A 14,642-nucleotide genomic window follows, 5' to 3' on the forward strand; every position below is an offset into this window, starting at 1 on the left:
TGCATTGCTCTTCAAAGTGGCCATTGTACATGTCCAGATAATAAGACATTTTTGGAATTCCCTTGAGAGGATTTATTGCCCACACAAGGGAATGAATCAGCATTTCACACTAAGATTTCCAGTCTCTAGCTGTCTCAGTCTGTGCCTCTCTATCACTTTTTCCCTGGACATCAAGGCTCAAGGGGCAGGGAACTGAGGCCCCAGAATTAAGGTGAGCACCCAGGGCTACGACAGGCAAGGGAAATGGCAGTGGAGCACATGACCTTTGTGAATGGCAAAAAAAAAAAAAAAAAAAAAAAGCCTGGGGTTTGGCTGTAAGAGAACTCCTTCTTTATGGCAGTCAGTGGCCAGAAAGGAAGTCCAGGATGGATGCCACCTTATCACCAGAGAGTGCATGATCAGATGCCATTTTGGATGGGATTGTTTAAATCTCGTACTGTTTTCTTTTAGTTTAGTACATGGTAGGAGGTATGGATCTAGAGTCAATCTAATCTTATCTAGTATTCTCCCAGAGACATAGGCTTAATACCTCAAATATGGAAAGAACTCAAAAAGTTAGACCCCTACCAAAATAAAAGACACAACTAAAAAATGACCAACTGGAATGAATAACATGTCAAAGAAGAACTGGTACAAAAGGCCAATAAAGACGTGAAGAAATGTTCACATCACTGGCCATTACACAAATGCAAATTAAAACAGCGTTGAGATTGCGACTACCCCAGAAAGAATGCTCACTATTAAGAAATCAAATTATAACAAAAGTTTATAAAGATGCAGTGGGAAAGGAACATTTTTGTATTTATGAGCAATGTAAAATAGTACAGTATAACCACTATGGAAATGAGTGTGGAGATTCTTAAAGACAAAAGCAAAAAGAAAAACAAAAACTAGAAATTCCATGTGATCCAGCTCTTCCCCTCTTAGGTATCTTCCCCAAAGTTAATTGCATTGTGTTACAGGGAAACATGCATTCCCATGTATATAGCGGCACGATTCATAACAGCTAAATCTTAGAAGTAGCCTATGTCCATCAACAGATGAATGGATAAAAGAAATGTGGCATTTACATATGATAGAGAGAGGGAAGGGGATGGAAAAGGAGCTGAGCTATGTTATGTACCTGTGCCAGTGCCACACAAGGAACGTAAACATGCTGTACTGTAAACATGTGCAATAGAAAAGCAAATAAATCTGGGAATCAGAACAATCAAAAAACCACTGCACTTCGAGGATCCCAGCATTGTCCTCCTGCAGTGACCGGGTGAAAGACAGCCACAGGAGATGGGAGCAGGAGAGAAAAGATGCCCTGAAGAGTTTAAATTCAGCCTGGGAAGGACACAGTCCCCAGGATCCAATGTGAGAAACACGTTGTGCTCAGAAATATTTGGGTCTGAAAGTGTCCGCCAGCGTGAAGGACTTGAACCCTTCCCCTGCTGCCCACACTCAGCACAGATCGGAGGTTCTGGCTCCTTTCCTGTCCACAGATGTGAGCGAGGATCTGTCTCAGCATGGGCATTGCCATAGCCCGGGGTAAACGGAGGCGTGTCTGGAAGAGGGGGCACACCTCACAAACCCACAAGCCATAAAGCTAGGTGGAGAAAACCAAGACTTGCTGGACTCCAGAACTGTGGATCTTTAAAGAAACAACTCATTTAAAAAGACAGAGAGAAAACAATTTTTTTTTTGTTTTTGGACTTTTTTCCTTCTTTTCTTCTTTTAACTTTTCTATTTTTTATTTTCTACACTATATTGTTCTCCTTTTTTTTTCTTTTATCTTCTATTTCTCCTTGGCTTTTCTTCTATTGTCTTTAAATATCTTTCTACTCCATAATAGGATTCTAACAGCACAGGGGATTTCCTCCAAGACAGAACACATGCTTAGCCCTAAAGCATGCTTATGTAAGTTCAGTGGAATCAAAGTATCCCATGCATATTATCAGATGCTGGTGCAGTGAAACTAGAAGTTGATGGCAAAAGAAACCACAGAAATTATGTGAGCACATGGAATTTAAACAACAGTCTCTTGAATAAATCAGTCGATTACAGAAGAGATCAAGGAAGAAAACAGACAGTTACTATCTATTTATCAACAGATGAAGAGATAAAGAAACTGTATTTATGCATAACAGAGTACTACTCTGCCATAAAGAAGGATGTACTTGAATCATTTGTAGAAAAGTGGGTGCACCTAGAAACCAGAATGTTAAGTGCAATAAATCAGATATACAAGCTTAAATATTACATGGTTTCTCTTATATGAGGAACCCAAAGTATAAATAAAGAGCAAAATACAATAAAGGTCATAGGAATAAAAGAGATGGGGTGGGGAGGGAAGGTGGGGGAAAGATGCGGCCAGGAGGGAAGGGAGGGGGAGGGATGTGAAGAGCGTCAGACGTGTTGTGTACACGTATCAACTCCTCATGATGAATTAAACATCATGGCTCACAGACAGGTACTAATAAAAATTTAAAAATAAATATTAACATATCAAAGCAAACCTATAATGCTAATAACTAAGAGATTTGGAATGACCATTCTCTCTTTGATTCCTAAGTCTCATCCTCTTAAATGCAAAATTAATGTGGTCTCTTTTTTGGATAGAGGGTGTCTGAAGGGCTTTCACTTAGTGAAGGTATAAAGATTGTCCTAGGTCTCTATTTCGGTGAAGTCAACCGTTGTGTGTATTTTTGCTCACCAGCATATCTGCTCCTCAGAACAATGTTTGGCATTAGTGAGTTCTCTTGGCACCTTGAAGGTGCAATCTGCTCTTGCACTAGTGCAAGGAGTTAAAAGAGTTCAAAATTCAAGGAGTTCAGAGAAGTGGACAGGCCCGGTTTATGTCATGCAAGTGTTGAGTGTGGTTTGGGAGGCCTGGGTAGGAAAGCACCCATGGTCCTGAATTACTGGGAACTTTTATAATCAGACATGTTATGCTCAGAACAGTTAAGGCTGGAAATTCCCGGCTCTGTCCATACAGAGAGAAGTGAGTAGGGAGAGCTCCATTTCTGTTATATGTTAACTAGATACAGGTTTTAAATATTGCTTAGGACAACTTAAAAGGCTCCTGATTGGAAACCAGTTCTATCCAAACAATTGGAAAACAGAAATAAAATTTTCCTTCCTGTTTATCGACTACCTGACCAATGTGATTTACAAATGTGTTATATTTTGGCTCCATTTAAGAATTGTTCGTTATTGTGCAATAGTACATTCAGTGCTATGCCAAAAATGTGAGAAAAAAAGAAGCCACGGACTTAAATAGCACAATAACCAGAGGTAATACATTCTTAGGTTCTTGAAACACAGGTTCCCTTGCAGGAAATAAGTGAAGATGATATTTTTCAAAATATCTTGTTAATATCCCAGTACATCTGACAAAGCCTTGGCAAATGTCATCCAGTGGGGGGGCACCAATACTTAGTTCTGCTTTAGAGATCAAGGTATGAAGTTATCAAGGTAGAGTTTAAAAGTAACCAAACAAATAAAAAAATCACATAAAATTCACTAGGAGCAGAACAAAGAATATTCACAACGTCAGGGGAACTATCCAATCAAATAGTCATATTATGGACAAAGATAAAATCTCCACGAGCTGGGTAGTACCAAACAACTAGTAAGAAAGAGCCAGAATTTAAATTCAATAGCATTCCCTTGGTATACTGTCAACTTATTTCTACAGTGAGATCAACAGAAGCTACACTGGAACAGTCAGAATGGTGCAAAGTTCTTCCTCTTGTGGGATTTTTGCTCTGGAAGGTTTGCCCTTGGCAGTTTCACAATAAGCCTTTGTAGAGTTCCTCGGGGAAGCAGTCAAGAATTACATTTCCATTTCTGGGCCATTGTGATGCTTTGGGTGGTACTGACACAGTTAGGAGAAGGAGATTTTGGTTTAAGGGTTTATTATTTTTGCTTAGGCCCTGATGTGTCAATAGGCCAGAAACAAACAGCACAGTTTAGTTATTGTATTATGTAGATTTCTTTAGAGCATTTAGAAAATTGAGTAGACTGGAAAGAATCGAATGAAAAGCAATGAAATAAAAGGTCACTATAAATGCTCAAAGGAATTATGAAATGTCTTTGGAAGCATTTTGAGAATCTGTATAATACTCTAGCCGCCCAGAGTTTCCAGTTTGAACCAACATCTTCCACAGTCCTATATTCACAGATTTTTGAAGACATAATTATACTCTTTTGACATTTACTGTTTTCTAATAGAAAACGTACATTTGGATACGTTAAAAAGTAAATTTTGGGGTTGCGAGGATAACTCAGTGACGGAGTATGTCCTTAGGATACCCAAACTCCTGGATTCAATTCCCAGAACTGATAAATAAATAAATATTTAACTTTTATGAGACTGAAGTGCTGCCTACCATGCTAAGGAGGCAGGTAATGTTGAACTTTTAAATTAAAATATAATAAAAATCCAAAAGGCAAGTGATGAACTTTCACTAGGTGAATGCAAATTGTAAATGACATCCAGGCCATGATACAGGACAACCCAGAGGTCAGCCCAGAACCCCTCCTCATTTCTCCCCCGCCACTCTCTGACACCTCTTGTCAAGTTTGCCTGAATCTTGACTTCAGTTTTGCAAGTTTTTGGATTTTCCAGAAATGAAATCCTAAAGCAGGTACTCTTTAGTGTCTGATTTCTCTAGTTTAGCATTTTGTCCTGAGATTCATTTATTCTGTCCTATGGAGCAGACTCATTCATTCTTGTTTTCACTTATTGCCTTGTATGAATAAACCACACTTTGTCCATTTACTGTTATGAACTTCCGAGTCGGTCCTAATTTTTGGTGACTAACGAGTGCTTCTCTGAGCATTCTGGTACATGTTATTTGGTACATATATGTACTCATTTGCTTTTGGGGATATACTTAGGCATAAACTGTTGGCTACAAGAGAAGCATGCGTTGAGCTTTAACAGCTGTGGCTGAACTGCTTATAATGGGTTGTACTAATTTACATCACCCACACCAGTCTTTGAAAAATTCAGTTGCTAATTATTCTCACCTGGAATTGGTGTCCTTTTGGATATAAAGCGACTTTTCCCTGTGGTTTTACTTTCCATGCTCTTCATGACTAATGTCACCTTTTTACATGTTTACATGGTCATTTGGACGTTTCCTTTGGGAAGTACTCAAGTTCCATGCCTATTTTTCTACTGGGTGGTCTGTCTGGTTTTCATAGACTTAAAGTTATATATTATCAAATGAGTCCTTCTTGAGAATATGTATTGCAAATGTTTCTCAGTTTGTTTTTGAATTTTTATTTTCTGTATGGTGGCTTTTTGGCAAAACAAATTTTTACTTATAATGAAGTTGAAGTTGTCTAACTTACAGTTACTGTTATTGTCTTTAAACATTCCTCTGCCTACTCCAAGGTCATAAAGATAATCTTTCCCTCTAAAATCTATATTGTATTTACATTTACTTTTATAGTGCCAATCCATTTGGAGCTGATTATTATGAACGATGTGATACAGAGATTAAAAAATTTTTCTTTTCTTGTAGATTTTAATTGGCTCAGTACAATTTATTGAAAAGACCATTCATTTTTCATTGGACTGGATGTGTTACCTTTGTCAAAAATCCAGTGACAGTTTTTGTACTTTCTGTTTTATAGGTCTGTTGCTCTGTCCTTGAAGCAATACCTCATTTTCTTAATTGCTATGGCTTTGTAGTGTGACTTGGTATGTGCTCACACAAAACCTCAAGTTTTTCTGCTTTCAGATTGTCTAGGCTTTTCTTGAACTTTTGCATTTCCATATAAACTTTAAATAGCATTGCAACTTACACAAAACTCCTGCTGGGGCATAGATTTACTTGAGAATAAATTACTCCTTTACAATGTTCAGCATTTCAATTCATTAGAATGACATAGCTTTCTACTAAATTAGGTTTAAAAGATTTCTTTCAATTTTTGTAATTTTTAGTTTAAGAGCCTTTAAAATAGATTTGCTCCTGGCTATTATCTTGCATTATAATACTCACCTAATTTGGTTGTAATGGATTATTATCTCTATGTCCTGTTGGGTTTGATACATAAATATTTGAGGAATGGTTTAGCTCATGTCAACAATCTAAGGATTAGTTGTAGGATTTAATGTTTTCAGAAAGAGTTCAAGGAAATAACGCTTCGTCCAGTCATGGTACTGGAATGTGATGATATCCTATAACTTGGTATCTTAATAAATCTCAGCAAAAAGCCTGAAAGAATGCATAAAGATCACAAACAAAAATAAAACAAAAACTCCCAGTCATTTGAGGAGCCACATGAGAGGGTATTTAGTTATATTTTGGCTTAAACAGTAATTTTTTTGCGTATGATTGATTGTCAAGTGGGGCTACTTGTCTTGATGTCACAATATCAGAGTGACCTTATATGCCCTGTGAAACAGCTCACCAGGAGAATGCCAAGGCCTATCTTTGAGAGCCACCAGCCCTTAGAAACCCAAGTCCTTGCTGTTAGTGTCAGCCAGCTCCCAGATGTCACGGGCTGCTTTTCCTCTGTTTCATCATCTGCGTGGATGAGAGAGATTGAAGTACAGTTTCCCTTTTTGTAACAGTCTGTTCAGTTTTTAGTGTCAATTTATGCTGGCCTCCTAGTATAAATTAGGAAGTGTGGCTTTTCTTTGTACTCTGAAAAGGAATTTATTTTTTAAACATTTGGAGAAAATCCTCTGACGAAGTCACCTAAGCACTGACAAAAGTTCTCTCTTTGAGCAAACTTTAGTAAGGATCTTCTGAATCCTTTTCTTGTCCTTGTGAGGACTGAGAGTCCATCATGGTAGCAAGAATCTTGCTATTAGTTTAGAAAGAAACCTCCACCTTTGGTTTCTGATCCTTCTCAATGTCTAATCAAGTTCTCATCTTCTAGCACTGCTCTCTAATCATCCTGGCCTGTCTGCAACAAGAATGCTGTCATGTCAGTAAGGCAAGGAGCCTCCAACCCTTGACATTATTTCTTTTTTTTTTGTCTTTTTCGTTTTTTATCGGTACCAGGGATCGAACTCAGGACTGCCTGCTTGCAAGGCAGGCGCTTATGCCGCTGAGCTAAATCTCCAGCCCCTTTGACATTGTTTCTTAATAATTTTCTGCGTACATTTTGCTTAAAGATAGATCACGTACATAATAGTGGTCCTGATGATTGTAAGAGAGCTGAACAATTCCTGTCGCTTAACCATGTCCCATCCTCTCAGTGTCACGGCTATAATTCATTACTCACATGTTTGTGGTGGGATTGGGGGAAACAACGCAGTGTGCGGCTGTCACATAGAACAGTACAGCTCTCACAATTATGCACGATACATGCCAGATAATGATAATAAAAGGACAGTGTTATCAAAGTAATTTCCCCATGCTTTCTCATTTACATTCTTTTTGTCACCTTTTTTTCCTCTCTTGGGATAAGCAACTTAAAAAAATTGTCATCTTCCCTATCATTTTTTACCCGAGATTTTCTCATTAGATGTCCTTGTGCTGTTTTTTGGAAGTTATGTTAGAGGTTTGAAAAAATATTCTTGACTTATTCCAGTTTAACAGAATTTAACTCTTTACCGCTTCTGAGATCGTACTAAGCTTTTGAAGCACGTTCATTCCTACATTCCTTTTCAATTTATTTTTTTATTTTATTTTGCTGCTTAATTACCTATGTATTTCAATAGTCACAAGATATTATTATTATTTTGCAAAATTAATAATTATTTAATAATGTAACTTTGCATTGATTGTTAGTCCTATGTGAGTTGTGTTTTGTAGTTTCTGACCCAATGTGACGGGGAAAACATCATGGAGCTTTGAGTTCATTCTGGACAAGCTCTTCTCTTTGCGATCTCACAGTTACTTCTGCAGTCTTCAAATCCATTGTGCCTTCCTAATCGCATTAAATTTCTTGGATCTCTGCTGCTGTCTCTGCCTTTTAGCACTTTCTCTTAGTTTTGAGCTCAGTACCAGGATTGCACATCTGTCCAATGCCAAGCAAGTCACGCTCACCTTGAATGCTTCCCATCTTGCTTGGATCTGGAGCTCAAATTCTCCCTGATGGCCCCGGAAGTTCTCTTATGTCTTTAAGAAGTTTCCTTTTCAATTAAAAAAAGATTTTATCTGTTCTGTAAGTTTTTATTTAGGTTTTTTCTTTTCTTCGTTTTTTTTAACGACTCCTCCCAGTAGCCAGACTCAGAAGTCCTGTGATTCTTTCCTTCTTGCAGGGTTCAAGGGACCAGGTGCTCAGCTACACCCCACTTCCGGTGTGGATCTACAGCCCACAGAAATGGGAAGATGGTAACTGACGGCGTTAGCATAGCCACTTTCTGATTACCTTCACCTTTCTGCCACTGCCTCCAAGGCTGGAGGATTGTTTCAGGGGAGGTCAGGTTGCGGACAAGTGACCCCATTATATGCCCCCATGATCTTTGGAGTTTTCTCTTCCTAATCATCCGTCAGGGCAGAGCCTTTTGACAAACCTGCTACTGCTGAAGCTTGGTGTGCCATTTGTGTATAAATATGCTTTCCCCATCTGTTGCCTGTTTGCCTACGTGGTTCTATAAATACATTAATGGATGCCACTTTTCACTGAACTGTCACCACCGTCTCTTCTTGACAAGCTTATATTAAACTCTCTTATGGTGGAGCAGAATGAAATCACCCAGCCATAGGGGCCCATTTTGGCTAAGGAGGAATGTAGCAGGAAGAAAAGTTATAGTTCTTTTGTGGGCAGGAAAGGCTCATCAGTGCTAGTTTGTCTGTTAAAATTTGAGAGTAAAACTTCCTTTTCAGACGCTGGGTTTTCCGCCAGGAAACTACTGAAATTCGGAAGGTAAGGTGGAATTGTCAGAACGGCTGCAATTTGGGAAATGGGCTGGGACCAGTTTTGACTTCATTTGAACACATATAAAGCTGTACTTACTGTACATGACTTTGGTCTTGGTGGTATTTTAGAAACCATGTTCCATCCAGGCAAGGCTGTGGCTCTTTAGCAAAAGTGGAAAACCAATTGCGTAGGTGCCCTGTCCAAGAAGGTCACTTTCACGATCTCTATGTTCTAAAACTTAAAAACCAGTCATTTGGGATTTGGTAATTGACAACATTTTTGCGTCTCAGGAGGCACTTTATTTCTAGATGAGTTTAGACTGATATCATGGAAGAGCAGTAGACAGCCTAGCAGTAAGGATTCTGCCAGAGAAGCAGGGCCAGCCACACCGTGGGGCTGACCAGATGGCCCTTCCCAGGGTAGATTGTCAGGAGAGCAGTTGGGAATCTGTGAGGCCAGAAAGGATGCTGGAATCTCCGTGTGGAATGTCCCCTTCCACCTGGCAACCTCAGATTTGCTCTTAAGCCCTCCAATGGAGTGGATGAAACCTGCTCAGGTTGTAGAGGGTGATATTTCTCTAAAGTCAACTGCCTGCAGATGCTAACTGGTTCTAACCAAACAGCAGCACTTGGCACAGTGTTTGAACATCTGGGTACCATTGCTTCCTTGCCATGTTGATAACCTGAGATCCACCATCATCATTGGTCGTGAAAAGCTCTCCATTGGTCTGAACAGAATTATCTGGAAGTGACACACAGTGTAGTCCTAGTAGGCAGTGTCAGGGCTGAGGACCTGCCTTGCATGGTCTTCTCTGAGTCCCCAGTGGACTCCTGAGGGAGAGGAAGCCTAGGTCTTCTCCTTGTTCCCAGTCCTGAACAATTCAGTGCAACATGGGCTCAGGATACTACATTGTAGATGGAATGTTCTTAGTTTTTCATGGAAGTTACACAGAACAAATATCTGTCCTCTCAGCCAATCATCTCTTTCCTTTTTGTACTTCATCTCTGGAGAATAAGATTAGGGAATGGCATTGAGAGTGTGTGATCTATATTTAGTTTGGAAGAATTTTGAATTTAATAATACCAAGATGAATAAAATTTCTATAAGAATGCAGTTTTTACTTACAAGCAGTGCTTCCTTTTAGAAAAAAAAGCACATAAAATAGTGCTGAAAAATTGTAAAAAAGTTCACTTGGCCAACTAAAATTTATTTTATAGAAACTTTCATTGTTGCCTCAGACTTTTTACAGGTGGTGTAACATCACAGGTTGCTCAATATGGATTCTTCATTTTGTCTCCTAATTTTATAGTCTTAAGTGTGTATTGTGTTGCAATGTACAAAATTAATACAATGAGAATGGATGCAATGTGCAGTCAATAAAAAAGGAAATAAATTTGAATTAGGCTTGGATCTCCTTCCTTGTTCATTAAACACTGAACTTGCAAAAGTGCAATATATAGAGGGGAAAATTACCCAATTTATTTGTTAAATGTAGTTTGTCGAATGGGATAGTAGAAGTTCTACCAAAACCAATTTTGGTCCTCTCTTCTCTTGTGTAGCTGGATTTTATCAAATGTAACTTTGAAATATAAGTTCTGTGGTTACGAACGTATTAAGCTCTTAGTTTGATGCTTTGATGTTTCCTGAGCATGACAAATATTCTTTGTAAGGTCCTCCATGTTTTTCCTTTGAGGTGTCTAAATTCTATCACTGTACAGGAAAAGGAAAAAGAAAATTTATGTGTTTTGCTGTTATTCTCATGATAAAATTATCTTTACAAGTTCTAAGAAAAAAGCACAACTCTACAGTATCACTTCTCAAATAAAATCTGGCATTATACACAGTTTGTGCCAAAGGACTGTGCGTCTAGGTCCTTACAATGCACATCTGGTGAGCGGACAGGCATAGGGCCCAAGGAAAGCACCTGGGCAGTGAGGGCATTGTGTTGGCTGACCGCAGCATTCTTGCAGCTTGTGGTGGCGGATCTTGCTTCATGGAAAGAATTTTCATACTATCCCTTTCATCTTGATTGAGGATAGAAGCTCAAATGGGAGTTTGAACCTCTTGTGACCATTTTCTTTGGAAGTAGCACTTAAGTGTTTTCTTAAAACATCATTTGAAATTGAAAACACAAACTGTGCTCATGAGTTTACCCATGGGGGGTCCTCAGAGGCTGGGTGATGGCTGGGAGCCGGGTGCCTCCCCATGTGGGATGACCAAGTGGTGGCTAGGTCTGGTCACGCGATTTCTGAGAAAACTTGCAAACAAGTCATGAGCTTGGTCTGCTTTCACCTCCTTTCTGCTCCAGAGCACTGCGCTCCACAGTAGCTCAGTGAGACCACGCTGCAGTCACAGTGCTGGAAAAACCCCTGCTCAGCGAGGGTGGGAGTCCTCATCTGCTGACTCTGCTCCGCAAACACCTTGCTGATGTGTGCAGCTGACACTAGCACTTCTTTATTCACAGGGGGAAAGCCAGTCATGACTGGGGATGTGGTGGAGAAGTCTCATTTCTCTTCACTCAACTTACTTTTATTACCAAAGTACTATCAAACTTTTTGATTGTGAGACATCCATTTTACATTGTGACTTAAACATAACTGCAGTTGTGTGTGTAAATACAGTTGCTCACCAAGCATCAAGAGAAGTTTCACAGATCATCTATCCTCCTTTTACTTATATTTTCTATTATTCCTATTAAATATATTCATTCCAATCCAATCCATTCTAACCCAGCAAATCATCTTCTACCTGATCCTGTACATTGCCTCCTCTCTAATCCATCCTCCCTTCTCCTGTCTACTCCATGATATTTCCTCCTTTCCTTTCATCTCTTTTTCTTTTTTATTTCTTGTTATCTCCTACCTATCCTTTCTCCTCTTTTCTCTCCTCCTTTCTCCTCTTTTTTCCTGTCTTCCACATCCCATCCAATCTTATCCTAACCCATTCCCCTTTGTTATAGTCTAGGTCTAGAATGTCCTCCAAAGCCCCATGTGTACAAAGGTGGGGCTTTTGGAAAGTGATTGGATATAGGGGTGTTGTACTCAGCCACAGATTAATCTAAGAAGGAGTCCAGACCTAGCATGCTGTTCCAGGAGGGGCTTGTTTGGAAGAAGTAGATTACCAGCGGCCTGTTTTGGGCGGGTGTGACTCTCTACCCAGCTCTTCTCTATCTCTCTGTTTCCTGGCCACCATGACATGAGCCGCAATCCTCCGCCAGACCCTTCTGCAATATCAAATTTTTGTTTTGGAGTCAGCTAACTATGGACTGAAACCTCTAAAAACTGTGAGCTGAAATAAACTTCTCCTCCTTTAAGTTATGGGTGTCAGATACTGTGTTAAGTGAGGAGAACCTGACGAAGACAATCCTATTCTATTTTATCCCTACCTAAAGGGCTAGCTATGACTTTACGACACTTTACTATCTGGTGGAAAGCCCCTTACTTCTAGACAACCGAACAAACAGTGCTGCATTTCATGAGCTTTTACTACGCAAGAAGCTCTTCTGTGCCAAACAAGTTTCTGCCTGTGTGCCTTCTCCACTCAAGGTGAGAAGGGTGAAGAGGGAAAGAGTAGGTGTGCACGCTTTCATAGGACACAGGGAGACACAAAGATGGACGTGTATATTATTTATTTCACTACGCATGGTTCACAGACTTGTCCTTTCTTAGAAGTGGGATAGGAAAGAATAAAATCACCATCATTTGAAATAAGACAGCTACATGAACAGCTGCCAAGAACAGGGTCTCCTCCTGGAGCCAGGGGTAGGTAGTAGATACTGTCAGAGATTTAGGTGCTCTGGATTAATGCCTGAATGTGGCATCCGTTTTCACTTCTTGGTCAATGTTGGGAGAGGTTCTAAAAAAAAGCCTTAGAAAGGAGATTAATTGCCTACTTTTTCTGTGATGTTAATGATGTGCCCTGGGCTTTCAAAAGCAGCTTTCAAAGGATAATGTGATTTGATCCTTTGTTCTGTTTATTTCTGGTTTTCCAGAGTCTGGACTTCTTCATTAAAGGCTCTCAACCTAAAGCTTCGACCACAAAGACAGCCTCATGTTTTTAAGAAAAAGAAATTTAAAGCTGGGGTTAATGAGAGTTGCAAATCTTTGAGGCTCCCTGTAGGTCTCCTGTACAGACACTTGTTTTGCAACTGTCTCTTGCCTGGGTGTGCCCAGCCTTTGCAGACCGGCTCAACCAGAGGAAAAAATAAAATAAACATTACCAATGGTGGCTGTCATAACTAGCGACCTCCTTTTTTCCTGCCAGACAAATCTTTTTCCCCATTAAAATTTTGTCTGTATTTGGCATTTTGAATCACTCTAGAAGGTGGAATATTATTTTTTTTGAAGCTACTGGGTAAGCATCTACCTATCTTTCTGAAAAGAGCCCTGCTCTTTTGCTCTTGGCCTAGAAATTCTGCTCTTTCTGGCCTCTCCAGGTCCTTTGCTGTAGCTCATATAGACTGAATTCCAAAAGCTGAAAGCAAATCCCTTGTTCAGGATTCCTCATTCTAAATATGATTGAGGAGTTATGCTTAAGGGTTTCATATAGCTCTGAGACCTGGTTTAGTTGAGTTGCAGTGGGCCAGCTTTAGATTTCAAAGTTCCTATGAAGTGAAATGCTCCTAAAAGCTAGAGGGATTAGCCACACAGTAATTAGAAATACAGAGATTCTTGGAGAAAGCAGTGGTTGAAGTAATAGAAACAGATTTGTCATCCCTGCTTTCCCAAATGGACAGCTGGGTGCCCCTATCAGGATGTAATTCTTGGGCTTCTTCTATGTTTTTATATCTCAGAGTGGTCACCATCTGCTTCCTGGTTCTCCCAAGAGCTGGTACCAGTTCTAACGCCTTTCTTCGTTTTCAACACTGCTTCTTGCCGGCATAGGAAAGATCCTCTCCTATTTTGCAAAACAAAATCCTCTCTCCAATGTCCTTCTTATTCAAATAGTTGCTTTTCTCTCTCCAGGAGTGAACTTCTCTTGATCTTTGTGTCTCAGCCTTTGGTACACATCAGAATCCAAGTCACCTATGGAACTTGTTTATCTCTTTCTTTTTTCTTTCTGATTCCATGGGTAGAACCCACAGCTCTCCAGCCCTGAGCTACATTCCTTTTTACTTTTTGTTTTGACATGGGATTTGGCTAAATTGCCCAGGCTGGCTCAAACCTGCAATCCTCTTGCCTCAGCCTCCCAATGGAACTTGTTAAAGCATGAATTTCTGAGCAATAAAGGGCACCCATTGTTCCCTGAGCTGGAAACCTGTTCACCAATCTTTGTTGCTTCCTCATCCTCAATCCTGTTGACTAAGTCATCATGGAGTAGCTGTAACACGTTCTTCATTTTCCATCACAGAGCCTTAGTTCACTACTGTTCGCTGGTACTTCTGAGGCACCCTCCTGACTTCTTCCTGCTGTTTCTGGTGAGGGAAGTGGTTCAAGAGTATTAACTTTTTGGTGCCTACAGTTACTTTTAAAATACCGGGAAGAGACAGATCCTTCAATGCTGTAACATTTTGCCATCCTGTAAATTCTAGTTTTGCCATTTGATGCTCCATCATTTATATAGCAAGAAGTGTTTTTCTAATACTACCCTTCTTCTTTCTCACACATCTGGAGCAGGAGTAACACTGCTGTTCACGAATGGCAAATCTGTAGTTTTTCCAACATCAGTGTTACCCGGATGTTGGCATCTGTAGATTATCTTTTCTCATGCAATCTGATATTTTCCTGGCTCTTGATGGAAGATTTTGTATTTTATCTTAGACATTGTGGGTATTATGGTAGGAGACACTGAATGTGAACTAAATATCCTTTTTGGCAGGCTTCCTC

The sequence above is a fragment of the Cavia porcellus genome, unplaced genomic scaffold, assembly GCF_034190915.1.
Source record: "Cavia porcellus strain 051 isolate PalLab524CR breed Dunkin Hartley unplaced genomic scaffold, mCavPor4.1 scaffold_11, whole genome shotgun sequence".
Classification (NCBI taxonomy): Eukaryota; Metazoa; Chordata; class Mammalia; order Rodentia; family Caviidae; genus Cavia; species Cavia porcellus.